We start from the raw sequence: 15538 nt of genomic DNA, 5'->3' as shown, positions 1-15538 counted from the left end.
CCTTTTTGTTCTCTATATTCGTCGTCTGCTGTCTTATAAATTGTAAAAGTCGCAGACTAAGGATGTACCAGAAAGAACTTTCAACAAGAAAAGTTTCAGATTTAAATAACTATTTACCATTTTAATTTTATTATAATGGTGAATTTGTTTGTTCAAGAGATAGGCCAGGGTAATAAGGCAAAAATATACCCTGTTCGTGACACTCGAGCAGCCAAGGTACTGAAGCATTTTTTCGACAGGTAATACCTATAGGAACAAATTGTAACTATTTCCTGCGTAGGATCTGGCGGCCATTTTTATTTATAAACAATTTAATGTCGAAAAACGGCATTTTTTCCGTTTTTTCTAAAATCAATGGAAAACACTGTACCTTGTGGTTACATTAGTACAAACATCTTCGTGAGTATGGAAAAATCTTTAAAATGACGTATTACACAGATTGATATACTTATTTATTGTTAATATAATTGAGAAAAAAGGTCTAAATTTCAAAAAAATTAATTTTGCAATAACTATTGTAAAAATTAGTGTACATCTTTGAAATTTTTGTCAAATGAGGGTTCATTAGTGCTTAACACGTGACAAAAATTTCGAAGCGATTCATTTAATTGTTTATATTTTATTCAAATTGTTTATCCCAGAGAGCTTTTTTTTGCAATAACATAAGTCAGAAAAACATAATGTTAGAACCAATCTGCAGGTGTCAAATGAAAGAGTATAAGCTAAACTTTCAAACCTATTTAAAAATCTTAATAAAGAGTGCATTTATTAGTGATAAATAATTATGCTAAAGTCTCGTCAATTTTTCCTTATAAACAATTTGAATAACTTTCTTGTTATAGCCGGTACAAACATTTTTTTTGCACATTCTAAAAGATTGCATTTTTATACGAACTTAAGAAAAAATAAGTTAGCCTAAGTGAATTAAGGCCTAAGTTAGCAACATTTTTTTAAAAATCCACAGCTAATTTGTTTATGATAAATAAGAATCGAAAGTAGCGCTCTTCCACTTTCAAAGACACGAAGTATTCAGAAACAAATTTTGGATTTATTTGTTCTTTAAGGGAGTCGTCAATAAAGCTTCAAAAATGAAGTACAAACGCGACCCGCTTGCTACCGACGAAGTAGAACCATAAAATCCGTGCGACCTAAAATTGAAATATAAACTTCAAAATCCTACAATTTTATGTAACTTGGGAACCAACCAATGGATTTTAATGTTTTTTATTTGAATTTGTATGTACTTTTAGCGTAATTTACAAATATGGAGTCTGTTGATTTATAAATTATTTAATAAACAATTTAATTTGTTTAAAAAATTTTTTTTCAAAAAAAATTTTTTTTACTGTATTTTAGGTGAACAACTACAATGCTATGTATGTAATAATTGATAAAAAATTGTAATAACTATATTATTACTACACTCACCGGCACAAAATTCGGCCACCCAAAAATTTTGATTAAGTTTAATAGTTTATAACTTTATTATTTGTGCTCCGATTTTTAAGATTCTTGCACCAATTTGTAGATACATATATTGATACCGTTTCGTATTTTTCCGGTAACAAAAAAAATTTGCTTGCATGGCATTATACAAGGGTGAATGGAAGCGTTGTATTTTCTACTAACTTTAAAAAATTCTGTGGAAAACCGGATGGGCTCATTTTGTGTCATAGTCCTGTCATATTATTCCAGAAACATCACTAAAATATCTCTTTTCTTATAAGAGCTGTATCATTTTTTGTAAGTAAAACACTGATTGACACAGTAAAACACAGATTGATATACTTATTTATTGTTAATATAATTGAGAAAAAAGGTCTAAATTTCAAAAAAAATAATTTTGCAATAACTATTGTAGAAATTAGTGTACAGCTTTGAAATTTTTGTCAAATGAGAATGAGGGTTCTGTAGTGTGTAATATGTGACAAAAATTTCGACGCGATTTATTCAATTGTTTATATTTTATTCAAATTGTTTATCCCAGAGAGCTTTTCTGACCAGAGAGTCAGAAAAAGAGAATGATAGAACCATTTTGCAGGTGTCAAATAAAAGAGCATAATCTATGTTTTCAAAATTGTTTAAAAAAAGTTAATAAAAAGTGCATTTAGTAGTAATAAATAATTATGCAAAAGTCTCGTCAATTTTTTCTTATAAACAATTTGAATAGCTTTTTTGTTATGGCCGGTACAAACATTTTTTTACATATTCTACAAGATGGTATTTTTACACGAACTTTAAAACAAAATAATTTAGCCTAGGTCAATTAGGGCCAAAGTTAGCAACATTTTTTTAAAAATATACAGCTAATTTGTTTAAGGATCGAAAATAACGCTTTTTCACTTTTAAAGACACGAAGGATTCATAAAAAGTTTTGTCTCTATTTGCTTTTCAATGAAGTCGTCAATAAAGCTTCAGAAATGAAGTATATAAATCCATGCGACCTAAAATTGAAAAATTAACTTCAAAATCCTAGAGTTTTTTGTATCTTGGGAACCAACCAATGGATTTTAATGTTTTTTTAATTTGTATGTACTTTTAGCGTACTTTACAAGTATGGAGTCAGTTGATTCATAAATTAAAATAACCAATTTAATTTATTTAAACAAAAAAACAATTTATTTAATTTTTTACCGTGTTTTAGGTGCACAACTACCTAGTAATGTTATGTATATAATTATTGGTAAAAAATTGTTATGAATATATATATTATATACAGGAAGGGGCTAAATTATGGAAAAAATTAATTTTCTCTAAAATGGAGGATTGTGGAGAAATCCCGAAACAGGTCGATTTTTATTTTTAAATTACAATGTTTTGGCATATATTTGTGATGACGTAATCGACGATTTTTTTTAAATCGGAATAGGGGTCGTGTGACACCCCATTTGAAAGGGTGTTCAATTCTCTATTCAGTAATATAAACATTAATATCATTATTTACACAGGGTGGCCAAAAATAAAATTTTTTAAATTAAATTAATTGACGAAAAAAGAAGAATGTATACAGTTTATTTATCTCAAAATACTTTCTATCGCTGTCAGAAAATTGAAAAATGTTTATTTGGCAAATAAACATTGATTTTCGCTCAAATTAAATGTTAAAACTGCAAAGAGGTTGTTTGTGATTTAATTTAAGCGATAAGAAATGTTTATTTGTGAAATATTTTTTTTTATTTACTGACAGCAGTACAATGTATTTTGAGTTAAATAAATTACATACATTCTTCTTTTTGCATCAATTAATTTAATTCAAAAATTATTATTTTGGTCGTCCTGTATAAATAAGGATAATATTTTTTAAATTACTGAATAGACAATTGAACACCCTTTCAAATGAGGTGCCACATGACCTCTATTCCCGTTTAAAAAAATCATCGATTACCTACGTCATCACGCTCAGATGGATGGCGACACTACAAAATATATGCCAAAAAAATTGTAATTTAAAAATAAAAATCGACCTGTTTCGGGATTTTTCTTCAAAGTCGTCGATTTTAGAGAAAATAAATTTATTCCATAATTTAGCCCCTCTCCGTATATATTATATAATAAAAGAAAAATTTCTATAAAAGTGCGACTTTTACTCTATAAGTTTGCTTACAGTTGCAGTAATTAGAATTTTGTGATTCATTGTTTATCAAATCATTTTTATGTCTTAGATTTTATATTTATATGAATAAAAAATATAAAGTTTTTTTCAATTACAAATTTAAGAAGATTTTTTAAAATGTACCTATAGAGTAACTATTTATACGAATTTTCTATTAAAAAACATTCCATGTGAGAAGAACTCATTTGGAAAGTATGTACAAAGGCTACTATTAAGTGGAGACATTTTTTACTTTTTTGTAAAAAGTACATGTAAACATCTATTTGTAAGCTAATTTTTGAAGTATCCGAATATCTCTTTTCTTGTAAGAGCTGTAAATAAAAACACTGCTTTGAAGGTTTATTTAATTAAAAATATCAAGCGCACTAAAATTAAGAAAAAAAAACAAAATTGACAAAACGAAACAATCCAATAGTGAGTATGTCCATCTCTTGCAGCAACGACTTTCCGCAATCTGTTTGGCATCGAATAAAGGTGTGTTAATATTGCCTGGGGAATAGTCCGAAATTCCTCTACCAAGGCCATAACTGTACCAAATTTTCTGGAGGCCTGGGATAACGGCGAATAGATTTTTTTAATTCATCCCATAAATGCTTAACAGGATTGAGATCTGGGCTGCATGCGGGCAATTCTAATCTTATCAATCCAACCTTTATTTTATGAGTCAATCAGTGTTTTACTTACAAAAAATGATACAGCTCTTACAAGAAAAGAGATATTCTGATAATTCAACAGACAAAATTTTAGTGATGTCTCTATAATAATATGACAGGACTATGACACAAAATGAGTCCTTCCGGTTTTCCACAGAATTTTTTAAAGTTAGTAGAAAATAGAACGCTTCCATTCACCCTTGTATAATGCCATGCAAGCAAATTTTTTTTGTTACCGGAAAAATACGAAACGGTATCAATATATGTATCTACAAATTGGTGCAAGAATCTTAAAAATCGGAGCAGAAATAATAAAGCTATAAACTATTAAACTTAATTAAAAATTTTGGGTGGCCGAATTTTGTGCCGGTGAGTGTAGTAATAATGTAGTTATTACAATTTTTTATCAATTATTACATACATAACATTGTAGTTGTTCACCTAAAATACAGTAAAAAAATTTTTTTTGAAAAAAATTTTTTTACACAAAAATTTTTTTTTTGAAAAAATTTTTTTTAAAACAAATTAAATTGTTAATTAAATAATTTATAAATCAACAGACTCCATATTTGTAAAGTACGCTAAAAGTACATACAAATTAAAATAAAAACATTAAAATCCATTGGTTGGTTCCCAAGTTACATAAAATTGTAGGATTTTGAAGTTGATATTTCAATTTTAGGTCGCACGGATTTTATGGTTCTACTTCGTCGGTAGCAAGCGGGTTGCGTTTGTACTTCATTTTTGAAGCTTTATTGACGACTCCCTTAAAGAACAAATAAATCCAAAATTTTTTTCTGAATACTTCGTGTCTTTGAAAGTGGAAGAGCGCTACTTTCGATTCTTATTTATCATAAACAAATTAGCTGTGGATTTTAAAAAAAAATGTTGCTAACTTAGGCCCTAATTGACTTAGGCTAACTTATTTTCTCTTAAGTTCGTATAAAAATGCCACCTTTTAGAATGTGCAAAAAAAATGTTTGTACCGGCTATAACAAGAAAAATATTCAAATTGTTTATAAGGAAAAATTGACGAGACTTTTGCATAATTATTTATTACTAATAAATGCACTCTTTATTAAGATTTTTAAACAGGTTTGAAAGTTTAGCTTATACTCTTTCATTTGACACCTGCAGAATGGTTCTAACATTATGTTTTTCTGACTTATGTTATTGCAAAAAAAAGCTCTCTGGGATAAACAATTTGAATAAAATATAAACAATTAAATGAATCGCTTCGAAATTTTTGTCACGTGTTAAGCACTAATGAACCCTCATTTGACAAAAATTTCAAAGATGTACACTAATTTTTACAATAGTTATTGCAAAATTAATTTTTTTGAAATTTAGACCTTTTTTCTCAATTATATTAACAATAAATAAGTGTATTAACCTTTGTAATACATCATTTTAAAGGTTTTTCAATACTCTCGAAGATTTTTGTACTAATGTAACCACAAGATACACTGTTTTCCATTGATTAAAAAAAAACGGAAAAAATGCCGTTTTTCGACATTAAATTGTTTATAAATAAAAATGGCCACCAGATCCTACGCAGGAAATAGTTACAATTTGTTCTCATAGGTATTACCTGTCGAAAAAACGCTTCAGTGCCCTGGCTGCTCGAGTGTCATGGAAAAAACCTTATTACCCTGGTCTAAGATGTCGTTATCTCGCGTCCCAATGGGGATTTCAATGATCTTTGAAATTTCCTTTAAATAGATGGGCTAGCTGTTTTTCGATTTAGAGGTGAGCACGCTAGCGCTGTTGAGGAAGCCTGCGATGGTGAAAACAGCTGTCCAGCGATTGTGCATCCCTCTGAATCGAAAACAAGAAATTTAAAATGTTTATTCATTTTTAATTTGAATTTTTTCTCCAATCGGAGTACGGTGGATTCATTTTTGTTGGAACTTTACCGCGCTGAGCAGATGGGACGTGAATTATAAATTGTAAAATTCCCTCATCTTCTTTAGTCTCAGCATAAAATAATATTTTAAGATTTATTTTATGTGCTATTAGATTAAAACTTAGACTTTAAAAAAATTTAATTTTTATTTCTTGGTAAAAAAAATTCTTCTAATAAATTAACATTATCTGACTCATTCATATTGGAAATTCAGATAAAATTATACATTTTAAAGTACGTAGATGACTTTAAAATGGTATTGTTGTTATTTTTGAGTTGCGTTCCTGGGATGACTTAACTGGAAGATAGTTCATACGATCACATGAAATCAACTTTAACTTCAGAATATCCATCAGAAAAAATCATAGCCTTTGATTTATCTTTAAAAAGACATCAACCACAAGCAATAATGACAGTCAAATTCCCGTGTTCAAAATCACGAGAAAAAACCAGCAAAAAAAACTTCGTGATACTATCCCGACATGTTAAGTATTTGGTTTTATACATGTTTTTTTTAAACATGCATACACATTTTTATTAAAAAAAATATTAAAATAAATATACAGACTGTTTAGTTTTCAACTAGGACTATAAATGGTGTTCCGGATAGGGAAAATAAAAGGGCATAAAACCTTCTTATTCCATGCAAAGGGCTACTCAGTTCACCCCCGGTCTATTGGATACTGATCCGTTTACGGGGACGGATCGAAGGTTAAACTCTTCTGAGTCGAAGGAGCACCAGCCTTGATAAAGTACAATGCCAAAAGTGCACTAGTTTTGAGAAAAACAAGTGCTATTTCTTACAAATATGTCTTTGCTAATAATTCTAAAAAGCACTAGCCATTTCTATATATTACATTAATATTGTTATGACAGTTCCGTAGATTGTTCCTACATAGAAAGAGTCCCTCGACGTGAAAGAAGAAGTAGTCACGTACGAGAATATTCTGGATGTCATGGAATAACCCAGAAATGTCTGGTGACATCTAGAACGTCAGAAAACTATATAAACATTATGTGTTTGACATTCTATAGTTCAGTTGTAATTCATATTTAGTAGTCGACAGTTGTCAGTTTGTTAAAGTTTATATTGTATTTGAGTTTGAATAAAGTTACTTTCAAGAAGTTGTAACATTGGTGATAGCGGTGGGATTTAAGATATATTGAAGAAGATATTGAGAATTGTTTATGGTAAATACCAGATCATCTAAAGTTGAGAAGGAAATGGATACATCCGGACCACCAGCATGGTTTTTAAAAATGAAAGAAAATGAAGAGAAACGTAGGCAAGAAGAGAAAGAAAATGAAGAGAAGCGTAGGCAAGAAGAGAAAGAAAATGAAGAGAAACGTAGGGAAGAAGAGAAAGAGGAAGATAAAAAACTTAGAAAAGAAGAGGAGGAGAGGCGTAGACAAGCAGAGGTAGAAATTATGAATAGTTTGTCCCAAATTCACGAGCATTTTCAGTTAGAGGTAAGTCGAATTACTAATAAAATAGATATATTAGAAGAAAAACAAAACTGTTTAGATAATGAAATAGAACAACAACAAAATTATTTAGAAAACAAAATAGACCAACAACAAAATCATTTAGAAAATAAAATAGAACAGCAACAAAACGATTTAAAGCAGCAACAAAACGATTTGAAATATAGTTTAGAAAAACAAATAGTAGAGTTAGCAAACAAAATTAATACCCAAGCTTCTTTATCTCATATTGTTTCAGTTACTAATATCGAATCCGAACAAACAGCCCTTTCCTCTTCCATCGTTGATCCAGGCATAATTAGAAGTAGCAAAATTTTAAAACCACCCACGTTTGATGGCCAAACAGCGTGGGAAACTTATCGTTTCCAATTTGAAGCTGCAGCTAAAGCAAATGGCTGGACTGAAAGAGAAATGGCAGCTTCCTTGGTGGTGTCGCTTCGAGGTCAGGCAGCAACCGTCCTTCAATTTCTTCCTCAGGATTCACCTAGTTATGACTCACTTGTTCAAGCTTTAGAAACAAGATATGGCCAACAACATCTGAAGCAGGTTTTTCAAAGTCAGCTTAAAGTTCGGTATCAAAAACATAACGAGAGCCTACAAGAATTTGAAGCTGATATTAAAAGATTACTACATTTGGCATACCCTCAGGCACCTAAAGATTTTCTTGAACAAATCGGTATACAGGCATTCATAGACGGACTACATGATATCGAAATGCAACAGGCTCTCCGATTACAACACCACAAAACGCTAAATGGAGCACTAGTTTCAGCCCAGGAGTTTGAAGCGGCTAAAAGTATTTCAAGATCTCGCCCAAGATTAAAAGAAATAAGATTTCGAGAAGATGAACAAGTCCCTACCACAGATAATCAACAACCTATTTTGTCCCAGATGTTGAACATACTCCAAAATCTTCAACAAAATCAACAAAAAGCTCAAAATCAAAACAGAAGATGTTTTAACTGCGGAAGAATTGGACATTTGCAGGTCAATTGTAGAAGTGGATCCCAAGCGAGAAAAGAAGAATACAATAATGATGTCAGAAGGTCGCCTAGATCGACATCCAGAAGCCCACCATATAGTCCTACTAGAAATATTAGTAGAGATAGGTATGTAAGAAGTCGATCTCCTACAACTGACCACAGATATTCAAACAATAGCCAGGGAAACGAATAAAAGTCGACACTAAGGGGCGGGCGTCGGCTGAATCTAATAAAAGCCCCCAAATTCGCAGTTATACTTTCAACAAAAATGAACAGAACTTATTACTTAAGGGCTACGTTGACAATCAAAAATGCACTTTTCTTATTGATACCGGTGCAACAAGATCTTTTGTTCGCAAAGAACTTCTGAACAGAAAACTACAGCCATGTAAAACAAACTTAGTTCTTGAAACAGCTTCAGGTCAAACTATTCCAATTCATGGAGAAGTAACGGCGACCATAAAGATTGGCAACACCTTGATAAAACACATATTTCTTGTAGCCGATATTAAAGATGAATGCATTCTTGGAATGGACATTATGCAAAACAAATTTATCATAGATCTTCAAAATAAAATTTTGTTTATTGAAAATGAAGAAATAGTCCTAAATTTTGAAGAGTCTACACCTCAAGTAAGAGTTATAGTTAGTGAAGATACAGAAATTCCTCAAAATTCTGAAAGTATAGTCCTGGCGAGACTGAGTCAAAAACCTGAAGGTTTACATTTCGGCGTTGTTGAAAGCGAGGAACTTGTTAATGACGGAATCTTGATAGCCAGATGCCTCGTGAATGTAGATGAGATAATTCCAGTAAGGGTTGCTAATTTGTCCAAAAAGCCTTTTAAGTTGAAGAAAGAACAACAAATAGCACTCTGTACGCCAATAGAAAAAATAATCAAGTGCGAAAAGTATTTGAAAAATAATACAGCTTTAAGTTACCAAGTTGACGCTAACCTGGCGAAAGAACTGATCAAAAATGTTGATCACTTAACAACTGAAGAAGTAGAAAAAGCTAATGAATTTATTAATGAAAACTACGACATTTTTGAATCCGAGAAATCTACAGGGCGTACTAGTCTAGTTCAACATAGAATCGATACTGGAGATGCAAGACCAATTCGTCAAGCCCCACGCAGATTACCGTTTGCTAGACAAAAAGAAGTTGAAAACATAATACAAGACATGATAAATTCCGATATCATCGAAGAAGCTTCGGGCCCCTGGTGTTCACCAGTAGTCTTAGTAACTAAGAAAGACGGATCTACTCGTTTTTGTGTAGACTACAGAAGATTAAACCATGTTACACAAAAGGACAGTTATCCATTGCCACGAATAGATGATACACTAAACACTTTATCAGGTGCTAAATGGTTTTCGACTCTAGATTTAAAAAGTGGCTACTGGCAAGTAGAAGTACATCCTGATGATCGAGACAAAACAGCTTTTTCAACTGGCCGTGGTCTCTACAGGTTTCAGGTTCTACCATTTGGTCTTTGTAATGCTCCAGCTACGTTTGAACGCCTGATGGAAATGGTTTTAAGAGGACTTACTTGGAAAACATGTCTAGTATATCTTGATGATATAATGATTATGTCCAAAACCTTTGATGAACATCTGAAAAACTTAAGCGAGGTATTTGAAAGACTGCGAAATGCCAACTTAAAGCTTAATTATAAGAAATGTTCACTATTTCAAAGAGAAGCGTACTATCTAGGACATATCGTTTCAGCAGATGGAATTAAAACTGATCCAGAGAAGATTTCAGTTATTAAAGATTGGCTTAAACCAGGAAATAAAAAAGAAATTAGAAGTTTTCTTGGACTCTGTTCATATTACCGAAAATTCATAAAAGATTTTGGCCGCATCGCTAAGCCTCTTTATCGACTAACCGAAAACAACATTGAATTTGACTGGACACCGGATTGTCAAAATGCCTTCGTAGATTTAAAAAAACTACTTACAACAGCACCTATCCTAGCCTATCCACGAGAAGATGGAAAATTTCTGTTGGATCGTGACGCATCTCAGCATGGTATTGGCGCTGTTTTATCACAAGAACAGGAAGGTGAAGAAAAAGTTATTGCATATTTTAGTAAAACCATAGGAAAGGCAGAAAAGAATTATTGCGTTACCAGAAAAGAGCTCCTAGCTATTATAAAAGACCTAGAACACTTTCATACCTTCCTTTATAACAGAAATTTTACAATCAGAACAGACCATAGCGCTTTGCAGTGGCTAATGAATTTTAAAAAGCCAGAAGGACAAGTGGCTCGATGGATAGAGAGACTCCAACAGTATAACTTCGACATAGTACATCGAAAAGGGCGTCTCCATAACAATGCCGATATTCTTTCTAGGCGACCCTGTTTAGAACGACAATGCCAGTACTGTAAAAGACTTGAAGAAAAAGAGAGCGTAACTGAAGAAGTAAGTCTCTGCATGACCACGGTTGAACAGGAAGAAGATAATGATCAGACTTCCCTGGAAAACATTAAGAAGAGTCAAAAGAAAGATAATGACTTAAGAGTCATACGAGAATGGCTTAGAAATGGAGTAAGACCTCTTTGGCAGGAAATATCTAAATATAGTCGAATTATAAAGGCGTACTGGGCTCAATGGGAATCTTTGCATCTTTCGAATGGTCTATTATATCGGAAGTGGGAAAGTCCCGATGGAGTACGTATAGTTCAACAAGTGGTACTGCCAAAATCACACATTAAAAGTGTGTTGCAAGAACTTCATAGCAGCCTGTCTGGAGGACATTTTGGGGTAAAAAGAACACTGGCCAGGGTTCGAGACAGATTTTATTGGATCAATTGTCGCCGAGATGTAGAAGAATGGTGTAAGAAATGCGACTTATGTAACGGTAGAAAAGGCCCTAGAACAAGAAGTCGTGGTAAAATGGCACAATATCTTTCCGGAGAGCCTTTTGAACGACTTGCAGTTGATATTCTCGGTCCACTTCCAACGACAGAGAGAGGTAACAAGTACTTAATGGTTGCAATGGATTATTTTTCAAAATGGCCTGAAATTGCACCTCTTCCTAATCAAGAAGCGACGACTGTAGCAGAAGCATTCATAACACACGTCGTATCAAGACATGGAGTTCCTTTAGAGTTGCATTCTGATCAGGGACGAAATTTTGAATCCGAATTATGGCAAGAATTAATGAAAATCTTGGGTATTAAGAAAACTCGAACTACGCCTCTCCACCCACAATCAGACGGAATGATCGAAAGACATAATAGAACTATTTGTCAATACCTCTCAATGTTTGTTGCTGATAATCAAAAAGATTGGGATACCCTAATACCTCTATTCCTGTTAGCCTACAGAAGTTCTGAACATGAAGCAACCGGTTATTCTCCATCAATGATGATCACCGGAAGAGAAATGAAGCTTCCTCAAGATCTTATTTTCGGAAAATTGCCTACCTGTGAAGAAGAACCTTCATCCCTGACGTACCTAGAAAGCTTAAGAGAAAAACTGGAAAAAGTCCACGAATTTGCTCGTAAAAGTTTGAAGCTTCAAAGTGATAAAGCCAAGTCCAGGTTCGATGTGCAAGCTACAGGGACAACTTTCGAAAGAGGTGATCCAGTATGGCTATACAATCCCACACGCAAGAAAGGACTTTGTCCGAAACTTCAACGAAACTGGGAAGGCCCGTACACCGTCTTAAAGAAAATAAATGATCTGGTCTACCGCATCCAGTTTTCAGCGAGAATTAAACCCAAGGTAGTTCACATTGAGAGATTAGCCCCATATCATGGAACTGATCCACCCTGTTGGCTTCAACCAGACCCTGATAGACCAGTTATTCGAGGCGAATAACTATAAAGGAGGGAGCAGTGTTATGACAGTTCCGTAGATTGTTCCTACATAGAAAGAGTCCCTCGACGTGAAAGAAGAAGTAGTCACGTACGAGAATATTCTGGATGTCATGGAATAACCCAGAAATGTCTGGTGACATCTAGAACGTCAGAAAACTATATAAACATTATGTGTTTGACATTCTATAGTTCAGTTGTAATTCAGATTTAGTAGTCGACAGTTGTCAGTTTGTTAAAGTTTATATTGTATTTGAGTTTGAATAAAGTTACTTTCAAGAAGTTGTAACAATATTAACCTAAAATAAAAATGAAAACAAACTACTAGTTTGATTCTGCAGGAACTGGATGCAATAAAGAAATAAAACACAAGTTTTTCGGGTTGTAAAACTACCAACCACAGAGTCTCAACACGGTAAGAGGACAGAGCCCTTGTTTAATATCAAATATTCATAATTCATATCCGATATTAAACAGTATATTTTTATCACCCCGTATATCACATGAACCAATTTGTTATTATATTTAACCATGTGCGGGCTATTTCATTTGTTTAATTGTTGCAATTCATAAACAATATTTTGGTAATGGACAATAATTGTGCTGACTAAATAAAAATCTTTGTTCTTTTGGTCGTGTGGGCTATGACCCAATTCATGTTGCCAACAAGAGAGAACATACGTTTAGAATCATTCACTAGAGTCAACTCAACAAGGCCAGATGTGCCCTTAAATTCATTCCTTCGAGTAACTTCAACGAGTCAATATGTAGTTTCATCAAAAGAGTCTTACGTTAATTCGCATACAAGCCACATATCGGTAGAGCTACGTTCTCCCGGGGATTTTGAGGTACCCTAGTGTCAGTCTCTATCAATAAATTATAAAAATGCTTTTGGTGTTTCAATAAAAGTCGATAGATCTCCACTGAGCCCCAAGATTAGACACCCTACTAGTCGGGACTCCGAGAGTGCAGGCGACCCTCGGAGGAGCCCGTGAAGACTGAGATGTCGACACTTTTAACCGCCGGTTTTTATAGAAACTACTCAGCGCGCTGTAACCGGTAATCCCAAGATTTCAGCCAATGGGGAAAGAGAAAGGCCGGAAATCCCAAGATTCCGGCCAATGAAGAAAAAAAAGGGCGGAGCGATGCACATCGCGAATGTCGCGGTCCAAGCAAGCAAGCAATTTGATTCAACCCGACCTGTGGGAATGTCCACCCTCTCGAAAGAGTACATTCGGGTGTAACAATTCATTGGGGCGAGGTGTTTTGATCCGAGTGTAAACAGGGATCACCCCACCTCGCTCCAATGCCCCAGGCCATCCCTTTCCCCCCCCCATAGCACGCTGATGCGCGATGAGGGCACAACTATCGTAGCCAAATGCTCTTCACAATGGAATCCTGGGTAATAAGATTCCATGTGGTACCCTAATCGAATGCAAAAATCTTAGGCTCAGCGTGATGCGCTCTATACCTTTATCGTCTTACTTACTTAACCGCGGTACTAAAAATTGCTTGCTTGGGTCCCAAGTCATCATGCTGAGCCCTATTGGGCTCTGCCCAATGACTTGTTGCTCGAGTTTTTGTGATTTTTTTGTTTTGTTATATTTTTTTGGGGGCTTACGCCTTTTTATTTTTTATATATATTTTTTTGGGGGCTTGCGCCCTTCTATAATTTTCTGTAATTGTCTTACCTTGAAGGTGATCGTGGTGTTGGATCTTCGTGTGTAACGCTATCTTCGGCACTTGTTTTTGAGCTACGAACTGACTACTATCACTTTTCACTTTTGTTCGCTTTATTCCACTATTTGCTGTTTCGGTCTTCTGTGCTTCCATCGGTGGAACTCATCATACCTTAACATCTCTCGCAGTATGTGACTTGGGTGGTGCTCCAGTTCCGCGAATTTGACCCTTGCCTTGTCTGTCAAGATTTCGGTGACTCTCACCTGTTGGAGTTCTCTGAACAGGAATCTTTCTGCTACGTATCTTGGGACTCTGGCGGCTTCTCTCAAGCTGCTGTTGTGGACCGCTTGAATCTTCTTTTTGTGGGTGTTACATGCTTGTCCCCATGCGAGAGATGCGTATGTTAATACCGGTAGTATAATGCTGTTTATCAATCTTAACCTTGTTTTTAGTCTTAGTTTGCTTTTTCTGCCTGTAAGTCCTCTTAGTGTTGCTTTCGCTATGTTGGCCTTATGGACTGTGGCTTCTACGTGTTTTTGGAAGGTTAATCCTTTGTCCATGATGACTCCTAGGTATTTAGCTTCGTTCTTCCACTCGATGGGGGTGTTCTGTACCGTCAACTGTTCCTCTGGTTGTTGTCTTCCTTTCTTGTATAGAACCGCTTGTGTCTTTTCCGAGTTGATGGCTATCTTCCATTTTATACTCCATTCCTCTATTTCTTGTAGTGCTGTTTGCATGTTGGTCACTGCTATATCTACATTTCTGTGTTTGGCCGCTATCGCTGTGTCGTCGGCGTATAGGCTCATAAGGGTACCTGGTGTTCTAGGTACGTCAGCGGTGTATATCGTGTACAGCAGGGGTGACAGGACCGCTCCCTGGGGTACTCCAGCCTCCGGGTTCCCGAGTTCGGACAGGACTTGTCCTATCCGAACCCTGAAACTCCGGCCGCCCAAGTACGACGAGATTAGCCTCGTCATCGCCCCGCTGTACCCGTATCCCCTCATTTTGTATAAAAGCCCCTTATGCAATACTCTGTCGAACGCTTTGCTTACGTCCAGGAACGCTGCTCCAGTGTACTGCCTGTCGTTGAACCCAGCTGCTATGTACTCGGTTAATCTGAGTACTTGTAGCTCACTGGAGTGCTCTGCTCTGAATCCGAATTGAGCTTCTGGGATAATGTTTAGTCTATTTGTTTCCGCTTGCAGTCTGCTAAGAATGATTCTTTCCACTATCTTGCTGATCGCTGGAAGTAAACTGATTGGCCTGTAGTTCTGCGGGAATGTGTGGTTCTTACCAGGTTTTGGGATCATAATGACATGGGCCATTTTCCACCTGTTCGGGAATATCTTATATCTTAGTATCGCGTTCACTATGTTTGTGAAGTATACTAT

General features: G+C 34.7%; 1 protein-coding gene across 2 annotated transcripts in view; it reads right to left on the bottom strand.

The window, feature by feature from the left end:
* Nucleotides 1-15538, bottom strand: part of LOC114330885 (neuroendocrine convertase 2) — a 423318-nt gene that overhangs the window by 133321 nt on the left and 274459 nt on the right. The gene's annotated exons all lie outside the window — the stretch shown is intronic.

The sequence above is a fragment of the Diabrotica virgifera genome, chromosome 2 (genome assembly GCF_917563875.1).
Source record: "Diabrotica virgifera virgifera chromosome 2, PGI_DIABVI_V3a".
In the NCBI taxonomy this organism is placed as follows: Eukaryota; Metazoa; Arthropoda; class Insecta; order Coleoptera; family Chrysomelidae; genus Diabrotica; species Diabrotica virgifera.
This window is presented reverse-complemented; position numbering and strand designations above follow the sequence as displayed.